Source organism: Dama dama, chromosome 19 (genome assembly GCF_033118175.1).
Source record: "Dama dama isolate Ldn47 chromosome 19, ASM3311817v1, whole genome shotgun sequence".
In the NCBI taxonomy this organism is placed as follows: Eukaryota; Metazoa; Chordata; class Mammalia; order Artiodactyla; family Cervidae; genus Dama; species Dama dama.
The window spans coordinates 57,700,936-57,719,871 of NC_083699.1; the positions used below are offsets into that span (position 1 = coordinate 57,700,936).

The window sequence follows — 18,936 nt, forward strand, 5'->3', positions numbered from 1 at the left end:
GAACAAAGCTGATCAGCTGTACAGTTTTATTGCAAGCAGAGTCAAACCACCAGCAGTTTCAATCCATCTACCAGGAAGGATCTAAGCACTAACAAATATTAGGGCTGTGTTCATGTATTCTTGATTTACAATTTTATGTAAATTTAATGCAAATTAGGCATGGCCCTAGGGCTCCTGTCAAGATTCCAGTGCAGTCAGTTGTATGCAAAGTTTGACTGTAGCTTCTATTAATGTGTTATGGAATTGATTATTGCAGCATTTAAATTATTGCTCTCCCAACTCCTCTGATTAATAGATTGAAACCGGAGTAAATACATCAGAGAGTACCTGGTGCAGGGGTGGTTTAGTCATGTGACCTCTATCTTGGTCCATTTGCAATGGCTGACAGCTTCATTTTATTGCTTATAAAAGGTATGTCTACTGACTTGCGAAGTGCCTATCACAGCACAACATAGAATCTTTTCCTTGTAGTTTAGAGGACAACGCTTGAGTTCCTTAATGAGAGACACCAGGGTTTGGATGTCAGGCTGTCCATTTAAGTGTGTAAACATAACTACAGATGTGTAAATATGTAAAAGGTTAACTTAGCAACTTCCTCAAAACACAAGCCTGCACACAAGCACACACACACACAGAAACACACACTTCAAAACAAAAGGAAAATTTCTACTTCATTTAATGGCAAAGAGAGGGGAGATAATTAGTTTACTTAAGGTCCCTTGGAACAGATTTTATCTAATGACCAGCAACACATTATATTGTGAAATTCCTACACAATTTTAATACCTTCACAGTCTTTAATGTTATTGGAAACTCACTAGAGACCACAACTAGAGAATGTATATTGTCCTACAAGGAACAAAATTGGGCAATCTGAGGATTATATCCCTTGGTTTCTAGATGAGGAAACAGAAGTTAATTAGGTTTAGGTTACTCGCTCAAGGTCAGACAGAGAATTCAGGGAGTTTGGATCCAAGCAGACAAGGAATCAAATTGAAGTACATTCTACTGGAATGGGAATTTTTTTGCTCTGACTTTTTAAGAACTACCAAATTCCTATTTGAGTTCTTAGTGTCAAGTGCCCAAAGCCCTTCCTCCTTTTTCCTCATTCATCTATGTACATTTTAGCTACTAACACAGTAATCTTGAGAGAATTAGAGTTAGAACTAGGTCAGGTCATGCTGCTTATACTTCCCTATTAAGTTATTGAGTTTAACTTTATATTAAGAGATGGAAAAGAGCTATACAGTTGAGGTACTGTTTATTCATTATCTTGTTTGCTTCTAATAATGTTATTATGAAGTAGATATTAGTAGCTTTATTATAAATATGAAAAAAAGTTGAAGTTCAGAAATGATAAGGAGCTGCTCAAGGCTGCCTCTTGGCTTAGGACTGGGTTTCAAACCCATATCTGTTTGATTCAAGATATTAGAGTATTTTCTTTTCAACCATACTGCTTTAAAAGAAAAAATGAGCAACAAAGCCTGTTCTTGTAAGGGCGATGATGAAAGGTTGCTTCCTCCTTGAACCTGAGTTATGAAGGGAGATTTTTTGGACAGTTATATGGATGTTGGCATTTGATATCTAGCACCAGATGGCTGATTTGATTCCCCTTAGGACATTCAACTTTGTGATTATGTCAGTGGTTCCACCCTTTTACTGCTGTTTATTCACACTGCCTCCTACTCCTTGCCTCCATTTTACATGTTTTCACCACATCAAAGATTCTGCTTATAGGCATGTCTGCCATCCTCCTTTCCTCCAATCCCACAGCACCTTCCTTCAGAATATAAGGGTCTTTTGAATTTTTCAAGTTCTTCCTTACTCACCATACATGCTTTCTGCAAATCCCACATAACTCGTTATTAAATAAATACTGTATTCTTTTTCTTTGCCCAATGGGGAGGTCACCTTTAGCTTAAAGATGCTGTGAGATATCACTGAAAAATAGTAGTTAAGAAAGTGGTGCTTCAAATCTCAGTTTTCTTTCTTGCTACTTAAATCAATTTTGGAGTAACCTACTTGGGGCTTCCCTAATAGCTCAGCTGGTAAAGAATCCACCTGCAATGCGGGAGACCTAGATTCGATCCCTGGGTTGGAAAGATCCCCTGAAGAAGGGAAAGACTACCACTCCAGTATTCTGGCCTGGAGAATTCCAAGGAATGTATAGACCATGGGGTTGCAAAGAGTCAGACATGACTGAGTGACTTTGACTTTCACTTGATTTCTCTAAGGCCTCAGTTCAGTTCAGTCACTCAATCATGTCTGAATCTTTGCAACCTCATGGACTTCAGCATGCCAGGCTTCTTTGTCCATCACCAACTCCTGGAACTTGCTCAAACTCATGTCCATTGAGTCGGTGATGCCATTCAACCATCTCTTCCTCTGTCATGCCCTTCTCCTCCTGCCTTCAGTCTTTCTCAGCATCAGGGTCTTTTCCAGTGAGTTGGCTCTTCACATCAGCTGGCCAAAGTATTGGAGCTTCAGCTTCAGCATCAGTCCTTCCAATGAATATTCAGGACTTATTTCCTTTAGGATTGATTGTTTTGATCTCCTTGCTGTCCAAGGGACTCTCAAGAGTCATCTCCAACACCACAGTTCAAAAGCATCAGTTCTTTGGTGCTCAGTTTTCTTTATAGTCCAACTATAACATCCATACGTGACTACTGGAAAATCCATAGCTTTGACTGGATGGAGCTTTGTTGGCAAAGTGATGTCTCTCCTTTTGAATATGCTGTCTAGGTTTGTCATAGTTTTTCTTCCAAGGAGCCAGCATCTTTTCATTTCATGGCTGCAGTCACCATCTTTAGTCACTCTAAAGCTTGGTTTAACTTAAAGATTACGTGACCTAGGTAAGCCCCTAGCTTGTTCTCTGGAGATCATGTGTTCTCACCAAATAAGGTGATGATGATGGTGGTGGTGGTGATAGTGATAGTGATACTAATGATGATGATAACTACTGTGACAACAAGCAGGCTGCTGCTGCTGGAGTAACTCTCATGAGGCTCTCTTTGTCCTGGGTGCTTCCCAGAGTCTGACAATGCCCTCCACTTGTTGCATGATACCCTTGAGTAGGCTCTTTCAGCTGTTATTTGGGTTCCTTCAATGTATTTTCTTCAGTTGTCCTTTTCCTTAGCATCCAGTCTTGAACTGTACTTCTTTGGGATTCTGAAAGTCTTCTTAGACCAGCATCACCTTTAATTTTTTAGCTACTTGTATTAAGGATGTCTGAGGACAACACACAGTGTATATTGACAACACATAGAGAGTTTGGTAAGTTCTATTTTTGATTGGTGGTACACCCCACTTCAGAATTTCTGATTAAGTCGTTCTGAAGATCAGGCCTGATAATTTGCACTCTCACATGTTCTCATACTCTAGTTACACTTCTCACACATTCCTAGGTGATACTGATGCTGCTGGTACTGGGGCCACACTTTAGGAGCCACTACTTTAAAAGTAGTATGTACATTAAGAACATCTAGGGAAATAATCCTGCATAATTTCATTCAATTTCTAATAATGTTATATCCCCTAATATTTCTAAAACTATTCTTGGGCATGAGATAGGAATGGTATATTGGAACATAACTTGACTTTCATGATAACATCTCTAAGGTTTCTTACTTAGCCTAGTCCTATGAAAAGAAAATCTCTCCCTAAACTGTCCATTTCATGGACTAAACTAAAACAACAACAACAACAAAAACTGGTTGAGATATGCAAACTTATCTAGACTTCAAAAATCTCAACTTTATAAATGTTTAAGTGTTTGTCCCCCTCATATTTCTCCTGTATCCCTCCATTTCTCCTGGAAATTCCTATAATTAGTATATATATATTTCCACAATATGAGTGACTTTTCAGCATCTCCAACATTTTCTCTCCTATTTTGGTGATTATTTTTCAGAGAGAAAGTAAGTTTTTTTAAAAACAGTTCATGAGGGTCGTTACACAGAAAATAACCTGTGTTGAAATAAATATGCTTCATGGTTCGCTAAACTCAATCTTTAGCTAAATGACATCTCCACATATCTTCCTCATGAGGAACACAGGTGAAAGTTTTGCATCAGCAAATTCACAAATCAATAATGACCTTTGGGATCACTTGCAATCAGTGAAATTAAATTTTGCATCTGTGGAAGTCAGGCTATTCAAATATAAACATTATTTTGAGATATGTAAAAAATGGTGGGACCCATTTCTAACGCCAGATAGTTTGGTTCTTATACCACCTCCTTTACAGATTCTAAACTCAAAGATTGAGAAAACAATATCTTTCACTTAAACAATATAAACAAATTTCTCTGGCATCCTTCCAATTAATAATGCCCATTTCTCTTCAAAGGTTACCTTCCTTCCTATGATTTCCTATTTTTTTCTGCTTATGCCAGACATGGAGACACTTGTGTTAAGGCAATATTTCTCTTTATCTGATCCTTGCATAAGCTGCAAAAAAGTCAAGAATTTGGTTTATTATACTTTTCAAAATACAGATTCCTGAGAACCACTCCCAGAACAACTGAACTGGAAGGCTTGGTAATGTGGCCAAAATTTACAAGTGTGTGTGCTCTGCGGGTGCTTCAGATACATGTGGGAAAACCAAGAACCACTGTGGCAGAAATCTAAGCAATCAGCGAGAGGGGTTTGTTCTGCCTGCCTGTTCATTTTCCTGGGTGACCTGGCATCAAAGTGTATCTAAAACTCTGCAAAGCAGGTACTAGGGCCTTGTCATAGAAAAATTAAAAGTAAAAATAAATCTGTGTACTCACTGAATACAAAGATTAATCTCATCTTCTTCAGCTCTGGGAAAGATGGCTCCAAAAACAAGGTAGCTTTTTAGCTGCAACATTAGGAATGTCCATGTGTATGTGAATACAAAGGACATCTTATCACGATGTTATTTTTTAAATGTAGATCTTATTTATTAAATGTCTCATTCATTGTACCTTATAACATTTATCATGTTTTCAATGTATTTATTACATTATTCTTGAGTCTGTTACCCATAACAGAACCGTCATTTCTGTGTTGCGTCTTTTGCTTTCTTTTTATGCTATTCTCGTTAACATTTTTTAAAATTTTCACTTTATTTCATTAAGCCGATTAACAATGTTGTCATAATTTCAGGTGGAGAGCAAAGGGACTCAAAAAGACATATGTATCTCATCCTCTTGCCCTCTTCTCCTCCTGCCCTCAATCTTTCCCAGCATCAGGGTCTTTTCCAGTGAGTCAGCTCTTTGTATCAGGTGGCCAAAATATTGGAATTTCAGCTTCAGCATCAATCCAGTATTCAGGGTTGATTTCCTGTAGGACTGACTGGCTTGATCTCCTTGTGTGATTACCTGAATTAAACCAATGTAACTATGGAAGAAGTATGAAAGTTAACTCTTGTAAGACCCTGTGTGTTTTATCCTCACACTTAAAATGTCATATTTCCTGTATTTCATTAATCCAAGCATATCATATTGGCTTGCAGTTGCATGTCTGTAGATGCTTTCTTAATTTAATAATTGAAAATTCAGATGTTGGGAAACATTTAATGTTTTCATGAATACTTGTCTAGAACTTATTGTTCCTAAGATTTAAATTCTTGGGTGCATTTTACAATTCTATCAAACATTCCTAATTCTGACTAATATCTATTACCCAGAACTCGAAGCAGCCATCCTTTGATCTCTTTTAATTGCTCTCCTTTCTTTCTTTCATTAGTTCCTTTGTTCTCCCTTCCCTTTTGTCTCTCTTTCCCTTCCATAATCAGTATCATGTTGCACTGATTATTTTTAAAATAATTTAGCATCACCTACAAAATATTACACAAACTGTTTGCCACTGCATTCCAATTCAACTTAGCCTGGAGCTTGATACATCTTTTAAATGTTCTAATGAAATAAAGAATTTGAGACCGTCTTTAGTTATATTTGATCTGAGGGATAATTCTGTTGATTATTGAGTCTTCCTGATTAACTAGAATTTCATTTGGATTTTACGTGCTGAAGTCTACTAATTGTCCTACACTTCAGCTTAATTTTTCAGACAATAGCCTCTTGATTGGCTGTTAATAGGTCAGGATCAGACTTTAAGAACATCACTATCCACATCAGCAATCAGAGAGCCAGTGTAATGGGAAGAAGTGAAATTTGGGGGCTAAAATATTTGGGAATATTACCTCATACAGTTTTATTTTTTTTTTAATTTTTTTATTTTTTATTAGTTGGAGGCTAATTACTTCACAACATTTCAGTGGGTTTTGTCATACATTGATATGAATCAGCCATAGAGTTACACATATTCCCCATCCCAATCCCCCCTCCTACCTCCCTCTCCACCCGATTCCTCTGGGTATTCCCAGTGCACCAGGCCCGAGCACTTGTCTCATGCATCCCACCTGGGCTGGTGATCTGTTTCACCATAGATAGTATACATGCTGTTCTTTTGAAACATCCCACCCTCACATTCTCCCACAGAGTTCAAAAGTCTGTTCTGTACTTCTGTGTCTCTTTTTCTGTTTTGCATATAGGGTTATCATTACCATCTTTCTAAATTCCATATACATGTGTCAGTATGCTGTAATGTTCTTTATCTTTCTGGCTCACTTCACTCTGTATAATGGTCTCCAGTTTCATCCATCTCATTAGGACTGATTCAAATGAATTCTTTTTAACAGCTGAGTAATATTCCATGGTGTATATGTACCACAGCTTCCTTATCCATTCATCTGCTGATGGGCATCTAGGTTGCTTCCATGTCCTGGCTATTATAAACAGTGCTGCGATGAACATTGGGGTGCACGTGTCTCTTTCAGATCTGGTTTCCTCAGTGTGTATGCCCAGAAGTGGGATTGCTGGGTCATATGGCAGTTCTATTTCCAGTTTTTTAAGAAATCTCGAGCGCGCCGCCGCCGCCGCCTTCGCCGCTAGTCGCGCGGCTCCCGCCCTCAGCGGTGCAACAGCAGCGAAGCCCGCCGCCCCGGGGGGCCCCGGGCCTCCCTCTGGAGCAGGGCGTCGACGCTGCAGCCGCCGCCGCCTCGGAGCCGGTGAGCCATCCGCGCGCCTCCCCTGGCGACGCAGGGGGAGGGGGCCTGCAGGGCAGAGCCGGCCGAGCTGAGCGCAGCGTCCCGGCCGGCGGGCCGCGCGGGGGGAGCTGGAGGCGCGCGCACGGGGCGGCCCCGGCGGCCCCCAATAAAGTCTGGCTTGACGAGAAAAAAAAAAAAAGAAATCTCCACACTGTTTTCCATAGCGGCTGTACTAGTTTGCATTCCCACCAACAGTGTAAGAGGGTTCACTTTTCTCCACACCCTCTCCAGCATTTATTGCTTGTAGACTTTTGGATAGCAGCCATCCTGACTGGCGTGTAATGGTACCTCACTGTGGTTTTGATTTGCATTTCTCTGATAATGAGTGATGTTGAGCATCTTTTCATGTGTTTGTTAGCCATCTGTATGTCTTCTTTGGAGAAATGTCTGTTTAGTTCTTTGGCCCATTTTTTGATCGGGTCATTTATTTTTCTGGAATTGAGCTGCAGGAGTTGCTTGTATATTTTTGAGATTAATCCTTTGTCTGTTTCTTCATTTGCTATTATTTTCTCCCAATCTCAGGGCTGTCTTTTCACCTTACTTATAGTTTCCTTTGTAGTGCAAAAGCTTTTAAGTTTCATTAGGTCCCATTTGTTTAGTTTTGCTTTTATTTCCAATATTCTGGGAGGTGGGTCATAGAGGATCTTGCTGTGATTTATGTTGGAGAGTGTTTTGCCTATGTTCTCCTGTAGGAGTTTTATAGTTTCTCTTCTTACATTTAGATCTTTAATCCATTTTGAGTTTATTTTTGTGTATGGTGTTAGAAAGTGTTCTAGTTTCATTCTTTTACAAGTGGTTGACCAGTTTTCCCAGCACCACTTCCTAAAGAGGTTGTCTTTTTTCCATTGTATATCCTTGCCTCCTTTGTCAAAGATAAGGTGTCCATAGGTTCGTGGATTTATCTCTGGGCTTTCTATTCTGTTCCATTGATCTATATTTCTGTCTTTGTGCCAGTACCATACTGTCTTGATGACTGTGGCTTTGTAGTAGAGTCTGAAGTCAGGCAGGTTGATTCCTCCAGTTCCATTCTTCTTTCTCAAGATTACTTTGGCTATTCGAGGTTTTTTGTATTTCCATACAAATTGTGAAATTATTTGTTCTAGTTCTGTGAAAAATACCATTGGTAGCTTGATAGGGATTGCATTGAATCTATAGATTGCTTTGGGTAGAATAGCCATTTTGACAATATTGATTCTTCCAATCCATGAACACGGTATGTTTCTCCATCTGTTTGTGTCCTCTTTGATTTCTTTCATCAGTGTTTTATAGTTTTCTATGTATAGGTCTTTTGTTTCTTTAGGTGGATATACTCCTAAGTATTTTATTCTTTTTGTTGCAATGGTGAATGGTATTGTTTCCTTAATTTCTCTTTCTGTTTTCTCATTGTTAGTATATAGGAATGCAAGGGATTTCTGTGTGTTAATTTTATATCCTGCAACTTTACCATATTCATTGATTAGCTCTAGTAATTTTCTGGAAGAGTCTTTAGGGTTTTCTATGTAGAGGATCATGTCATCTGCAAACAGCGAGAGTTTCACTTCTTCTTTTCCTATCTGGATTCCTTTTACTTCTTTTTCTGCTCTGATTGCTGTGGCCAAAACTTCCAACACTATGTTGAATAGTAGTGGTGAGAGTGGGCACCCTTGTCTTGTTCCTGATTTCAGGGGAAATGCTTTCAATTTTTCACCATTGAGGGTGATGCTTGCTGTGGGTTTGTCATATATAGCTTTTATTATGTTGAGGTATGTTCCTTCTATTCCTGCTTTTTGGAGAGTTTTAATCATAAATGAGTGTTGAATTTTGTCAAAGGCTTTCTCCGCATCTATTGAGATAATCATATGGTTTTTATCTTTCAATTTGTTAATGTGGTGTATTACACTGATTGATTTGCGGATATTAAAGAATCCTTGCATTCCTGGGATAAAGCCCACTTGGTCATGGTGTATGATTTTTTTAATATGTTGTTGGATTCTGTTTGCTAGAATTTTGTTAAGGATTTTTGCATCTATGTTCATCAGTGATATTGGCCTGTAGTTTTCTTTTTTTGTGGTATCTTTGTCTGATTTTGGAATTAGGGTGATGGTGGCCTCAAAGAATGAGTTTGGAAGCTTACCTTCATCTGCAATTTTCTGGAAGAGTTTGAGTAAGATAGGTGTTAGCTCTTCTCTAAATTTTTGGTAGATTTCAGCTGTGAAGCCATCTGGTCCTGGACTTTTGTTTGCTGGAAGATTTTTGATTACAGTTTCGATTTCCTTGCTTGTGATGGGTCTGTTAAGATCTTCTATTTCTTCCTGGTTCAGTTTTGGAAAGTTATACTTTTCTAAGAATTTGTCCATTCCATCCAAGTTGTCCATTTTATTGGCATAGAGCTGCTGGTAGTAGTCTTTTATGATCCTTTGTATTTCAGTGTTGTCTGTTGTGATCTCTCCATTTTCATTTCTAATTTTGTTAATTTGGTTCTTCTCTCTTTGTTTCTTAATGAGTCTTGCTAATGGTTTGTCAATTTTGTTTATTTTTTCAAAAAACCAGCTTTTAGCTTTGTTGATTTTTGCTATGATCTCTTTAGTTTCTATTGCATTTATTTCTGCCCTGATTTTTAAGATTTCTTTCCTTCTGCTAACCCTGGGGTTCTTCATTTCTTCCTTCTCTAATTGCTTTAGGTGTAGAGTTAGGTTATTTATTTGGCTTTTTTCTTGTTTCTTGAGGTAAGCCTGTAATGCTATGAACCTTCCCCTTAGCACTGCTTTTACAGTGTCCCATAGGTTTTGGGTTGTTGTGTTTTCATTTTCATTCATTTCTATACATATTTTGATTTCTTTTTTGATTTCTTCTATGATTTGTTGATTATTCAGAAGCGTGTTATTTAGCCTCCATATGTTTGAATTTTTAACAATTTTTTTTCCTGTAATTGAGATCGAATCTTACTGCATTGTGGTCAGAAAAGATGACTGGAATGATTTCAATTTTTTTGAATTTTCCAAGACCAGATTTATGGCCCAGGATGTGATCTATTCTGGAGAAGGTTCCGTGTGCACTTGAGAAAAAGGTGAAGTTGATTGTTTTGGGGTGAAATGTCCTATAGATATCAATTAGGTCTAGCTGGTCCATTGTGTCATTTAAGGTTTGTGTTTCCTTGTTAATTTTCTGTTTAGTTGATCTATCCATAGTTGTGAGTGGGGTATTAAAGTCTCCCACTATTATTGTGTTACTATTAATTTCCTCTTTCATACTCGTTAGTGTTTGCCGTACATATTGTGGTGCTCCTATGTTGGGTGCATATATATTTATAATTGTTATATCTTCTTCTTGGATTGATCCTTTGATCATTATGTAGTGTCCTTCTTTGTCTCTTTTCACAGCCTTTATTTGAAAGTCTATTTTATCTGATATGAGTACTGCAACTCCTGCTTTCTTTTGGTCTCCGTTTGCATGAAATATTTTTTTCCAGCCCTTCACTTTTAGTCTGTATGTGTCTCTTGCTTTGAGGTGGGTCTCTTGTAGACAGCATATATAGGGGTCTTGTTTTTGTATCCATTCAGCCAATCTTTGTCTTTTGGTTGGGGCATTCAACCCATCTACATTTAAGGTAATTATTGACAGGTGTGGTCCCATTGCCATTTACTTTGTTGTTTTGGGTTCACGTTTATACAATCTTTCTGCATTTCCTGTCTAGAGAAGATCCTTTAGCATTTATTGAAGAGCTGGTTTGGTGGTGCTGAAGTCTCTCAGCTTTTGCTTATCTGTAAAGCTTTTGAATTCTCCTTCATATCTGAATGAGATCCTTGCTGGGTACAGTAATCTAGGTTGTAGGTTATTCTCTTTCATTACTTTCAGTACGTCCTGCCATTCCCTTCTGGCCTGGAGGGTTTCTGTTCATAGATCAGCTGTTATCCTTATGGGAATCCCTTTGTGTGTTATTTGTTGTTTCTCCCTTCCTGCTTTTAATATTTGTTCTTTGTGTTTGATCTTTGTTAATTTGATTAATATGTGTCTTGGGGTGTTTCGCCTTGGGTTTATCCTGTTTGGGACTCTCTGGGTTTCTTGGACTTGGGTGGCTATTTCCTTCCCCATTTTAGGGAAGTTTTCAGCTATTATCTCCTCAAGCATTTTCTCATGGCCTTTCTTTTTGTCTTCTTCTTCTGGGACTCCTATGATTCGAATGTTGGGGCGTTTTACAGTGTCCCAGAGGTCCCTGAGGTTGTCCTCATTTCTTTTGATCCTTTTTTCTTTTTTCCTCTCTGCTTCATTTATTTCCACCATTTTATCTTCTGCCTCACTTATCCTATCTTCTGCCTCCGTTATTCTACTCTTGGTTCCCTCCAAAGTGTTTTTGATCTCATTCATTGCATTATTCATTTGTAATTGACTCTTTTTTATTTCTTCTAGGTCTTTATTAAACAGTTCTTGTATCTTTTCAATCTTTGTCTCCAGGCTATTTATCTGTAACTCCATTTTGTTTTCAAGATTTTGGATCATTTTTATTATCATTATTCTAAATTCTTTTTCAGGTAGGTTCCCTATCTCCTCCTCTTTTGTTTGACTTGGTGGGCATTTTTCATGTTCCTTTACCTGTTGGGTATTTCTTTGCCTTTTCATCTTGTTTAGATTGCTGTGTCTGGAGTGGGCTTTCTGTATTCTGGAGATCTGTGGTTCCTTTTTATTGTGGAGAATTTACCCAGTGGGTGGGGTTAGACGATTGGCTTGTCAAGGTTTCCTGGTTAGGGAAGCTTGTGTCAGTGCTCTGGTGCATGGAACTTGATTTCTTCTCTTTGGAGAGCAATGGAGTGCCCAGTAATGAGTTTTGAGATGGGTCTATGTGTTAGGTGTGACCTTGGGCAGCCTGTATGTTGACGTTCAGGGCTATGTTCCTGCTTTGCTGGAGAATTTGCATGGTATGTCTTACTCTAAAACTTATTGGCTCTTGGGTGGTGTTTGGTTTCAGTGTAGGTATGGAGGCTTTTGGACGGTCACTTATTACTTAAAGTTCCATGTAGTCAGGAGTTTTCTGGTGTTCTCAGGTTTTGGGCTTAAGTCTCCTGCCTCTGGATTTCAGTTTTATTCTTCCTGTAGTCTCAGGACTTCTCCAACTATACAGCCCTGATAAGAAAACTTCTAGGTTAATGGCAAAAAGATTCTCCCCTGTTAGGGACACCCAGAGAGGTTCACAGAGTTACATGAAGAAGAGGAGAGGGAGGAGGGAGATAGAGATGAGCAGGAGGAGAAAAGGGGGGACTCAAGAGGAGAGAGACAGATCTACACAGTTGTCTGTTCCCAGAGTGTTCTCCGTAGCCCAGACACCTACAGAGATTCACAGAATTGGATTGGGAAGAGAAGGGGAAAGGAGAAAATAGAGGTGTTCTGAGGTAGGAAACAGAGAGTCAAGATTGGGAGAGAATAATCAACACACTCCTGAATAAAAATGGGAACTGAATTTCAGTTTAAAAATAGAGCTTCTTTTTTTTTTGTAAGGTTGTAGTGTATTGAAAATGAAAATTAGGGAGTAGTAGAGGAGTACTAGAGGGCTTTAAAAGAAATAAGAGAAAAAGAAAAACAGAAAATAGAAGAGAAAAAGGAAGGAAAAAAAAAGAAAGAAAAAAAATTTTTTTCCCTAATTAAAAAAATCGTAAAAATCTATGAAAATGAAAGTTAAGGAGTAATGGGGGAGTAATAGGGAATTTTAAAGGAAAATAAAAGAGAAAAAATAAAAAAATAATTTTTTTTTCTTTTGTTAAAAAAAAAAAAATAAAAATATATCTAGGAATTTCTCTGGAGCTGTTGCGGTCAGTGTGGGTTCGGCTCAGTTTCAGATAGCTCCTTGATCCAGCTTACACTTCTCAATATCTACAGGCCCCTTCCGGTGTAGTCGGTGTTTTCTACAGGGATTTTAATCTGTTGCATGGGTCCCTTCTGAAGCGGTTCCCTTTGTTTATTTGGCTTCTGTTTGCCGGTCTCTTCAGAGCCTCATTTCCGCCCCGACACAGGCGGGCGGAGGTGGACTCTTATTCAGGTAGCTAGTTCCGTCGCTCTGCGGGGAGGGGCTGGCGCTGAGGGGAGGGGCTGGCGCTGCATGGAGAGGCTGACGCTGTGGGGACAGGCTTGCCCCGCAGGGACGGGCTGACGCTGCTTTCTCAGTCTGCGCTGCTCAGGCTCCCGGCTGCTCTATATGGAGCGCGCCCCGCGCTGCGCGCGGTTCCAGCCCTCGGGTGTTCCACAAAAGCGCAGAGCAAAACCTGCGCCTGCTCTCTGTGCCTTCCCCATCAGAGCGGTCCCGGCAGCCAGCGGCTTGGTGGGCGCACTCTCCCCAGGTGTGGCGCGCCCACTCCCTTCCGCGGACCCAGTCTCAGTTTCCGCTGGCGCCAGTCGGGTGCGCGCGCCTTCTGCCCTCCGCGTCCCCAGCCCCAGTCCCCGCCCGCGCCGGTCGGGTGCCTGCGCCCTGTGTCTCGCCGCGACCTTCCCCTCCCCCCTGCCTCCTGCCTCCGGCGGGGCTGGGCCAGTCCGCAGCCTGCGAGCTCTTCTCTGGACTTTCTCGGTCCCTTTGTTCTGCGAACGGCCGGCAGTGTGTTCCGGCCGGTCAATTTTCTCTCTCTCTTTTGGTCTCCCACAGTTCAAGTTGGCAACTCACAGAAGCTCCCTCCGATTGTCCTCAGGACACTCAGGCCCGGACCCTACCCCAAGCAATGCCGCCTAAGACTCCCTTCCCGGGACGGATCTCCGTCCTTAGCTCTTTTGTCTCACTTTTTATCTTTTTTATTTTGCCCTACCTCCTTTCGAAGACAATGGGCTGCTTTTCTGGGCGCCTGATGACCTCAGCTAGCGATCAGAAGTTGTTTTGCGAAGTTTGCTCTGTGTTCAGTTATTCTTTTGATGAATTTGTAGGAGAGAAAGTGGTCTGCCCGTCCTGCTCCTCCACCATCTTCCCTCATACAGTTTTAATTTGATAGTTTCCCTGCAGGAAGAACTTCAAGTCTGGTCTAAATCGGCCCACCCACTCATAATTAATTATGATCTCCAAGCTCTGTATATGTATTTGCAGTCCATCTTTTAGGTGTTACTGGGCTTCCCAGGTGGCGCTAGTGATAAAGAACCTGCCTGCCAATGCAGGAGATATATGAGAAGTGGTTTTGATCTATGAGTTGAGAAGATTTCCTGGAGGAGAGCATGACAACCCACTCCAGTATCCTTGCCTGGAGAATCCCATGGGCAGAGGAGCCTGGTGGGTTACAGTGCATAGAATCACAAAGAGTCGGACACAGCTAAAGCAACTTAGCATGCATGCATTTTAGTTATTAAAATAAATCCACTACTTACACCCACATACTTTCTGCTCTAACCTACATTTTGTCTTTCTTAAAGCTGAGAGAAGTAAAAGAAGAGAGAAAAAGTTATTTAGTACCCAGATCTGAAGTGAAGTGATATGAAAGATGCTCAGTTGTGTCCGACTCTTTGCCACCCCATGGACTGTACAGTCCATGGAATTCTCCAGGCCAGAATACTGGAATGGGTAGCCGTTCCTTTGGCTCAGTGTAAAAACCCAGACTCCATGAAGGGAAGAGAGCTACTTGACAATAAAGACCACTGAATATTCAGCTCTATTCAAAGATGCAGTATATATTCTTGAGTCATTATACCAATAACGATTTTAATAACTTTTGGTCAGAGTTTTGATGGTGATTAGGAGGAATTTGAGAGTGGGGATTTTTTCTACATTAGATCTGCATCTGCTAGTTTAGCTATATCCAGTCTATGCCACAGTTATTTTTATTTGCATTTACATGATATCTGTGTGGTTACTCAGAGATGTGCTAGTTTTCACACAGAATTTTACCTATTAAGATAAGGAAAACTACTATTTCAAGCATTTTCAAATAGTACTGTATGCCACAATAAACTATCATCATCTGTAGCATTTATGTTTTCTATACACTGCCAAAAAGAACCCTCTCCCCCCAAAAAGCAAAAAACCTGTGTACTCTTAAAAATCTTAAAGGCATTAAAAAAAATTCATACATCCAAAAGTCAAGGAAGATGGCACATATCTTTTTCGATATGTGTGTACTTTCATCATTTCAGTTTGCTATAAACAGGTAACATATTTTTGGACAATAAGATGATTGAGTCTTCTTTATAGTTTGTCAAATCTTTGGTCTGCCTCAGTGACAAAGTATGCAAAAAACGATAAGACCTTTTTCCTTCTTTTTAGTGAAAAAAACTATTAGGTAAGTTTGAATATAGTGGGAAAGCAGCCCCAATCTGTGCCCGAGTCTATCCAAGGAATGTTTCTAAGGGGGTGGGGGACATTCTGTAGAAAGACTGGCCTGTAATCTTCATATGTCAAGGTTGTGAAAGTCTAAAGAGACAGAAGAAATACTCAGTTTATCATAATATGATTGCTGTTCAGTCCCTCAGTTGTGTCCGACTCTTTGTGACCCCATGAACTGCAGCATGCCAGGCTCCCCTGTCCTTCACCATCTACCAGACATTGCTCAAACTCATGTCTGTTGAGTCTGTGATGCCATCCAACAGTCTCATCCTCTGTTACCCCCTTCTCCTCCTGCCCTCAATCTTTCCCAGCATGAGGATCTTTTCCAGTGAGTTGGCTTTTCAAACCAGGTGGCAAAGTATTGGAACTTCAGCTTCATCACTGGTCCTTCCAATGAACATTCAGGGTTTCCTTTAGGATTGACTGGTTTAACCTCCTTGCAGTTCAAGCAAGAGACTCTCAAGAGAGTCTTCACCAGCACCACAATTTGAAAGCATCAATTCTTTGGTGCTCAGCCTTCTTTACAGTCCAACTCTCACATCTGTATATGACTACTGGAAAACCCTTAGCTTTAACTATATGGACCTGTGTCAGCAAAATGATGTCTCTGGTTTTTAATATGCTATCTGGGTTTGTCATAGCTTTTTTCTCAAGAAGCAAGTGTCTTTTAATTTCATTGCTGCAGTCACTGTCTACAGTGATTTTGGAGCCCAAGAAAAGAAAATCTGTCACTGTTTCCATTGTTTCCCCATCTATTTGCCATGAAGTGATGGGATTGGATATCACAATCTTCATTTTTTGAATGTTGAGTTTTAAGCCAGTTTTTTCACTCTCTTCTTTTGCCTTCATCAAGAGGCTCTTTAGCTCCTCTTCACTTTCTGCCATTGGAGTTGGTATCATCTGCATATCTGAGGTTGTTGATATTTCTCTCGGTAATCTTGATTCCAGCTTGTGAGTCATCCAGCCTGGCATAATATGATACTGGATATAATATACTAACTTACATTGACCATTTTGCTAGAATAGACCTTGCTGTGACAATTGACAAAACTTGAATAGGGTTGCTATGTGAATATATGGGAGTTCTTTTTACTGATCCTGTAATTTTTCTGTAAATTTGAAATTATTTTAAAAGAAAACTAAAAACAGACACAATAATAGTTAAAGTGGGTATCAGGATTTAATATTGTCCTTGTGCTCATTTGCTAAGTTATTAAGGTGGGTATCAGGATTAAATATTAGTGAATAAATTAAAAATTACAAAATCACAATTAAAATTAAATTTTAATAAATAAAAAATGTAGTCAAAATTATACTGTGTTGAACATTGAATAATCAAACAAGATTTTAAGCATACACCATTATAAAAAGTTATGAATAAGATATATTACATCAAAAAGTCAGAGGAGAAAATTTCTAAGATAATCATAATAACCAATGCAAATACTTATGATATAATTCAAATAACTTCTATTATTGATTTTATTAAATACTCACACATATGAACTAAATAGGGTGTCTTTTTTAACATGAGAAAGATAGGTAGCCTTTTATAATTATTAATTATAATTATACTAATTATAATTAATAATAATTAATTCAGGAATAAGATGAGAATACCAATGATCATTTTTTAAAATTATTCTGGAAGTTTTAGTTAATACAATTGGACAAAAAATTAAAAGATTTAGTTGTGGGGAATAAAAGAAAGAAACTTATCTATAATCTAGCTGAAGTGATTACTAATTTTAGAAAACCCTCATAAACTAATGACCAGAAATATTAGTACTAGTATTAGTACTATATCGGACTAATAGTACTATAAGTATTATTACTAATAGCAGTTTCATAAGTTGTCCAATTATCTTAAGAAACATGTAAAATTAATAATTTTTATATTTGGTTATAAGTGTTTACAAAATATACAATAAAATGCCTGCTCACAAAGTCTTAATAATATAAAAGCATTTAAGAATAAATTAACTAAACAGTGTGGAGAACCTAAAAGCAGAAATTGATAGCATTTTACTTGGCAGGAAAGAAGTTCTTTTGTTTGTCTTTGTCTGTTTCGTTGGTATTGCTACTTAATTGGAAAGAAAATACCTTATTCTTTATTTCATTTTTTAAAACGTTTTATGTTGTATTGGGAAATAGCTGATTAACAATGTCATGTTAGTTTCAGCTGAAAAGTGAAGGGGACAGCCATACAAAAATACTTCATTCTTGAATGGCAACACAGATAATGGGAAATGACAATTTTCCCCAAGATAAATATAAATTTTATATACCTAAAATTACTTAGGGGAGTTTTTGACTGAAATTATACTTAATTTGTCAAATTAATTATAAAGAATAAATGGATATAAATAGTTAATACATTTTTTAAAATTGTATTATTGGGACAGGAATTCTGCCCTACTTCTATGTATTAACATATTTTGTAAAAATATTCATAAATGACAAAGTCGCTGGATATAAATGAAATGCGTAAACACTACAACATATACCATACAGTAGATCTAGCTTTATTTAAAATCATGGAGAAAGTATAATTATTCAACAGATGATTTTGAATAATTAAAGAAAAAGTAAATACTTATACTTACTGAACAACCATTCATGAAAATTAATACCAGATCCCTTAAAGATTTAAAAGTAGAAAATAAAGGGAAAAGGAAAACTGACACTTTTATATCTCCCTGTTGAGTGTGTAAATTAGTGGAAACTTTGCATAGAGGAACATAGAGATGTCTTTCAAATAAAAGAAAAACCAAAAAGAACCATCAGTAAATATGTATGTAAACAGAGTTATTGTGTTGGTCAGTCACTAAGCTGTGTCCTACTCTTAGGGACCTCATGGACTGCAGCATGTCAGGCTTCCCTGTCCTTCACTATCTCCTGGAATTGGCTCAAATTCATGTCCATTTAGTCGATGATGCCATCAAACAGGGTTAAGAAAGCCTTCTTATCATAAAAACAGGTGAAAAAAAAGCATAAAGGAAAAAAGAATAAATTTAACTAAATGTCTAAAATTAAGATGAGGGATAAAGTGATTTTAAAACAAAATAGGTAACAGATAAAATCTTAATGTCATCAATATAAGGATTTCAATAGATAAATAGGAAAAAATCAGTACAGAAAATATGACTAAAATTTGTTTAAGGACATAAATTGTCAATTTACAAAAGGGTCATTGAAAATAGAGAACATCTTGAAAACTGTAAAACTGCCATTATAATCAAGAACATATAAAGTAAAACAACAATAAGTTATTATTTTTCCACCCATAATACTGGGAAAGGGTTAATGTAGATAGAATGTGGCTAGCCAGAATTGGCAAGTCAGTAGGAAAACTGACACTTTTACAGCTCCCTGCTAAGAGTGTAAATGAGTAGAAACTTCACTAGAGTAGTGTAAGCCTAGAGTAATATAGTAATGTAGGGCTCTATCCATCAAAGTTTTTAACTATGTTTGTATCATTTGACCTAATAATTCCACTTCTGAAAATGTATAAAAAGAAAATCCTCTGAAATGGAAGTACAGATTTTTGTACAAAGTGTTCATCACCGAATTATTTTTCAATGAATTCTGGAAAGCACAT

General features: G+C 38.3%; 1 protein-coding gene across 1 annotated transcript in view; it reads left to right on the forward strand.

Moving 5' to 3' along the window:
• The window catches only part of LSAMP (limbic system associated membrane protein), a 679,541-nt gene that overhangs the window by 369,688 nt on the left and 290,917 nt on the right, over positions 1-18,936 (forward strand). The gene's annotated exons all lie outside the window — the stretch shown is intronic.